We start from the raw sequence: 6000 nt of genomic DNA, 5'->3' as shown, positions 1-6000 counted from the left end.
GGGGTCTCCAGAAAAGTTGGATGAAGCCACTAATTGTACCTATATCAAGGAAGGGAATAGAGAGGATTGTAGAAACTACAGCAGAGTCACACTGCTGCTACCCTATGCTAAGGTATACCAAAATATCCTGGGTACCAGAGTCCATACAAGGATTGACGACAAATTGTGAGAGGAACAGCATGGGTTCAGACCTGGAGATTAATTGTGGACCTCATATTTGCAGTGAGGCAGCTCCAGGAGCTTCACTGTGAATTTGGGGGAAACCTTGTGATGGCCTTTGCCGTTATGGAAAAGGCGTTCGATAGCTCCTGTAGAAGGAAGGTCTGAGTGAGAGTGGAAAAATAGATAACAACAGAGTGGATGACATACTGTGGAAGTCTGAGTTGTGTGAGAAGGGGAATGAAAGGACGGATTGGTTCCATCGAACAAGTGATGTGAAACAGAGCAGTGGATTGTCACCTCTCGTCCTCATTGTGTTTACCTTACTGGCGTGATGATGCATAGCGTTTGTACCTGTGGTCCAGCGAGAGACGTTTGCATAGCGGTTCACCATCGCAGGTGCAGCTAAAAGGCTGTCAGTGTTATAACAACTTTACATGTCTATGTAAATAAGAGCCAAGTCTACTTCTAGGAAGTCATAAAGCATCACAGAAATAGATGACGGTCGCTTTTGTTGTTGTTGTTGTTGTTGTTGAAGAAGCTTTCGTGGTGTCTCAGCTTGTCTGCATGGAAATTCTCATCCTAAGAGGACCTGTTTACGAAAATAGTGATGATCCTAACGAGGCATCCCATGCTACCCTTCCTGGAAATCGTGACTTCTCAGAAACAGTAAATGTTCACACTGCTAAAAGGCTTCATCATGTATGTCCACGCTTGGGAAAACACCATTAATCATAAAACCATTCCTGTTGTCTAAGCACATTTGGGAAAATCAAAACAATTACACAAACAGAATTCGAAGCGCTGTCCTGCAGAAGAGAAAAATGGCTGGAATTTTCGGTGTCCTACAGCCACTACAGATGTCCCCATGCCACAATGGCGCATGAGGGACAGTTTCCCACTGTGGATATTGCCCCCATCTTGCTAGGACCAGTCTGTAGAGGCTCTTACAGGATATCTTGCGAATGAAAGGGACATTCTGATTGGCTCTTACTGAATTTACCCGCCAAATTACTGATGATGCCAGTGTGGGGACGCTGTCCACCTTTTTTTTCTGCAGCTGAGACTTTTAGCAGCAAAACTATTTTGTACAGATCACCATATTGCACGGACAGTTAAACTTTCCAAAATTGGTGTACAGATCGTTAAATACAGGAAGACACTTCCTCAATTACACTGCTCTGCCACTGACAACGGAAGCTTGACTATTTCAGCGTGAAACCGATCTCCAACCCAGCTATATATCACCACATACCATATCAGTTTAGTAAACACGCAATTAGTATCCTGCCCTTATAACATCATCACTTCTGCATCCTGCATATAGCTAGCGACTACCAGACACACCTACATATGCCGCGAAAACTGTTGTACAATGGCTGGGTTGGTGCCCCTCGGCACAAAGGCGTCACTGTTTCTGGCGCCTACCTGCTTGCTTGCTTGCTTTTTGCACATCTCCAGACTCTGTGATTACAAGAACACATGTACTATCACATGGTTTGCCAGAATATCACACCATTTTCGCGATACTTCTCGATATCAACCAATTAGCAATATCGCTTGCATAGCAGTATCGCTTGCACACTATAACTTCGAAGATATAGACTAGAAATTATTTCTCTATAAACGTGAAACTTTAGAGACGTGCTGTGGTGTCACCGCCAGACACCACACTTGCTAGGTGGTAGCTTAAATCGGCCGCGGTCCATTTAGTACATGTCGGACCCGCGTGTCGCCACTGTGTAATCGCAGACCTAGCGCCACCACCAAGGCAGGTCTCGTGATACGAGAGAGCACTCGCCCAGTTGTACGAGAACCTAGCTACCGCCCAGTTGTACGAGAACCTAGCTACCGACCAGATGTACGAAGCCTTTCTCTCTCATTAGCCGAGAGACAGAATAGCCATCAGCTAAGTTAATGGCTACGAACTAGCAAGGCGCCATTAGCCATACAGTGATTGTACTTAAAGTCTTCTGTGTATCGTCAAGATCGATGTACCACAATGATATTAAAGATAAGTATTAATCCTGCTCCGTACTTTTCTTCCTAACATTAATTACGTATCCTGTTCCAGTACATCACGCCCGTCTGCGTTAGTCTAGCTTGCCTTTTCAGCCATCTCAACTTCACGGTGTCGGCCCAGCTACCGACACAACATTGGCGACGAGGGAAAAGAGTTCTTTCTGATTGCTTACATTTAATTGTGTCATGGCTTCGTCACATTCTCCAGCTGTACTGTCCGAATTTTATCGCTTGCAGAATCAGCAGACGCAGGCGTTATTGGATGCCCTTGGACAGCTCGTCCAGGGTCAACGTACCATTCAAACCGATGCGGCCGCCGCCGCTTCTTCGCTACCACTGCCACTAAACGCTGTTGCACCTCCCTTTCGACCATACGTGGCAGCCGATGAGACCTGGCACGAGTGGTCTCGCCAGTTCAACTTTCATCTAGCAGCCTACAGAATTCAAGGTAATGAGCGGCAGCCGTTTTTGCTTTCTTGTGTCGGTGTGTCCACATACCGTGTGATAGTGAAATTGTTTCCCCGACGCGACGTCGCAACTCTGTCCTACGAGGAAATTTTGTCTGCATTAGATGCCTATTTCAAAGAAACAGTTAATGTGGTTGCACAACGGTATACGTTCTTTCGTACAAAATGTACGGCCGGTCAAACTAATAGGGAGTGGGTAGCAACATTGCAAGGACTTACTAGGGACTGTGCCTTTGAATGTGACTGTGGTCTTTCTTATTCAGATACAATGGTGCGTGATGCAATTGCACAGAACGTTTCTGATGTTCGCATCCGGGAGCAAATTTTGAAACTAGTTAATCCCTCCCTTCAACAAGTGATAGACATATTGGATAGACAGGACACACTTGACTGTGCTCAGGAATCTTTTGAAACTTCGCCAGCCGTGTGTAACATTAACCGGCCCGCTGGACGCGCTGCGCGGCCCGGTAACCGGGCCTCGCGCACGTCCGCACAGCTGCCGCCGCGCGCTAAGCCACGTGTGCCGCGCCAGCCCACAAATGTAGTGAAATCGTGCCCGCGGTGTGCTACTAGACATTCGCGTGAACATTGCCCGTCACGCCAAGCTATTTGCTTTTTCTGCAATAAGAAAGGACATGTTCAAAGTGTTTGCCAGAAAAAGCTCAGATCAGACAATCACAATCATTCCAGGCCCCTTGCTTCGCGCCGGAATCGAACCAAGGACACTCAGGCTCGTGGACCTTCGCCTATGGACATTCATGTCGTTAATTCCGCTTCGTCCAGTGACACTTTCTCTAACAGTGACTGTGATCGTCCCACAAAAACTGTGCGTCGACGTCGCCGGAAATCACGTCAATTAGCAAGTGATTCTGTACCAGTGTCTGTTCCAATTGCACAAAACAGTCGCTCTTGTCGTCAGCAGAACAATAAACTTTTTGTGGACTTAGACTTTGAAGGCAAAGTGATACCATTCCAGCTCGATACCGGAGCTGCAGTTTCATTGTTCAATCACGACACGTACAAACAACTGGGCAAACCTCCGTTGCGTTCCGCAAATGTTAAGCTAACTACATATTCCGGACAGAAAATTCCTGTGTTAGGACAGTGCAGCCTTCTTGCAACATACAAGGGACAAACAAAACTTGTGTCATTTTACGTTCTTCGTTCTTCTTCTGCAGTGAACTTGTTTGGTCTAGATTTGTTTCAGTTATTTAACATGTCTATTGTAAATCAGGTGCTATCAGTGAATCAGACTGTGCCTACAGACAGTGTTTCTCGGCTGTGTGACGAATTTGCAGACATTTTTGCACCGGGCTTAGGTTGCGCTAAAAACTATGAAGCACATTTAGAACTGAAGGTAAACGCGCAACCGAAATTTTTCAGGGCGCGCAATGTTCCCCACGCATTGCGTCAGGAGGTCGCAAGAACATTGAACAATGTAGAATCACAAGGTGTGAGTGAATGTGCGCAATGCCTCTTTCATTTCAGCTCCGCTTCATCGCTTACGCCGTAAAGGTGTTCCGTTCGTCTGGACGACGGAATGTGAACGCGCCTTTCGCCAGTTGAAATCGGCGTTGCTTTCTAATACTTGCCTTACGCCATTCGATCCCCAGAAACCCCTTTTGTTGATGGTAGATGCATCGGATTTCGGGATCGGTGCTGTGCTTGCGCACAAAGTTGGCTCCCATGATCGCCCTATTGCCTTTGCGTCCAAATTGCTCTCGTCTGCGCAAAGAAATTATTCACAGATAGAGAAAGAAGCTTTGGCTCTCGTGTTTGGTGTTACTAAGTTCCATGATTTCTTGTATGGTCGTCACTTTACCATCATCACAGACCACAAACCTTTGACATCGCTTTTTCATCCGACCAAGCCTGTACCTCCACGTACCGCGCAGAAATTCATTCGCTGGTCTATTTTCCTCTCGCAGTACCGCTACGATATCTTGTATCGGTCCACTGCTAAGCACGGAAACGCCGATGCGTTGTCCCGTTTGCCTGTTGCTGAGGATAAAGCATTCGATTCTTCCGAACTTGCTTGCATGTTCATTGATTCGGAAACCGATGAAGTGGTCGAATCGTTTCCGATTGATTTTCGTCGTGTCGCTACAGCCACAGCTGCTGACCCTGTCCTTGCTACTGTTTTACGTTTTGTTGCTACGCAATGGCCTTTGTCAAAGTCTCGGATCGAGGATCCGTTGGTTCGCCGATTTTTTGCTCACAAGGAGAGACTTTTTGTTCGACGTGGTGTTTTGTTGTTGCGTTCTGATAATGATCAGTCCAGAGTCGTGGTCCCACGTTCGTTACAGTCCTCTGTTTTACGGCTTCTTCACCAAGGACATAGGGGTATAGTGCGAACGAAACAACTTGCTCGTCAGTACTGTTCTTGGTTCGGAATCGATGCTGCGATTACGAATATGTGTTCTTCGTGCCCGGCGTGTGCCGAACAACAGTCCGCACCGCCGCGGAAAGTCTTTGCGTGGCCAAAAGCCACTTCCCCTTGGCAACGCTTGCACATTGATTTTGCTGGTCCATTCTGGAATGCTCGATGGTTGGTTCTGGTCGACGCCTTCAGTAATTTTCCTTTTGTTGTCCGGATGTCTTCCACGACGTCCTCCGCCACCATCCAAGCGTTGTCTGCTATCTTTTGCATTGAAGGTCTTCCGCAGACTATTGTTTCCGACAATGGCCCACAATTCATGTCCGCAGAATTTCAGTCATTCTGCCAGGCCAATGGTATTCAACATCTGACATCCGCGCCGTTTTCGCCTCAGTCCAACGGTGCCGCTGAACGATTGGTCCGGACTTTCAAGTCACAGATGTTGAAATTGAAAGAGTCGCATTCTCGGGAGGACGCATTGTTGCTCTTTTTGTCTTCGTATCGCTCTCAGCCCCGAGATGGTCGCTCGCCGGCTGAGTTGCTCCACGGTCGTCCTCATCGCACCTTGATGTCTTTGCTGCATCCGCCGCATCAGGTTCCTGTGCAGCGGCAGACTCCTGCTTTTGCTCCAGGCGACGTTGTATTTTATCGCAACTATCGAGGTTCACGGCGTTGGCTCGCAGGGCGCATTCTTCGCTGCCTCGGCCGCGCGATGTATTTGGTTTTGGGGGCCTCTGGTGAGGTGCGTCGGCATCTCAATCAGCTGCGCCTCTGTCGTCGCTCGGGTTCTGCCGCTCCCCGTCTGCTTTCAGCGACGGTGCCGTCCGGTCAGCGCCCTGGGGACCCATCTACTGGCTCGCCTCATCCCCAGGTGTTACCGACGATGCCTTCCATTTTGCCCCATGGCGACGCGCCGCCGCCGCCGCAGCAGCAGCAGCCGCCGCCGCCGCCGCTTGTTCTCCCGCCGGCGCCGCC

Source organism: Schistocerca piceifrons, chromosome 1, assembly GCF_021461385.2.
Source record: "Schistocerca piceifrons isolate TAMUIC-IGC-003096 chromosome 1, iqSchPice1.1, whole genome shotgun sequence".
Lineage (NCBI taxonomy): Eukaryota > Metazoa > Arthropoda > Insecta > Orthoptera > Acrididae > Schistocerca > Schistocerca piceifrons.
The sequence above is the reverse complement of the archived record's forward strand: the minus strand, read 5'-3'. Positions refer to the sequence as shown.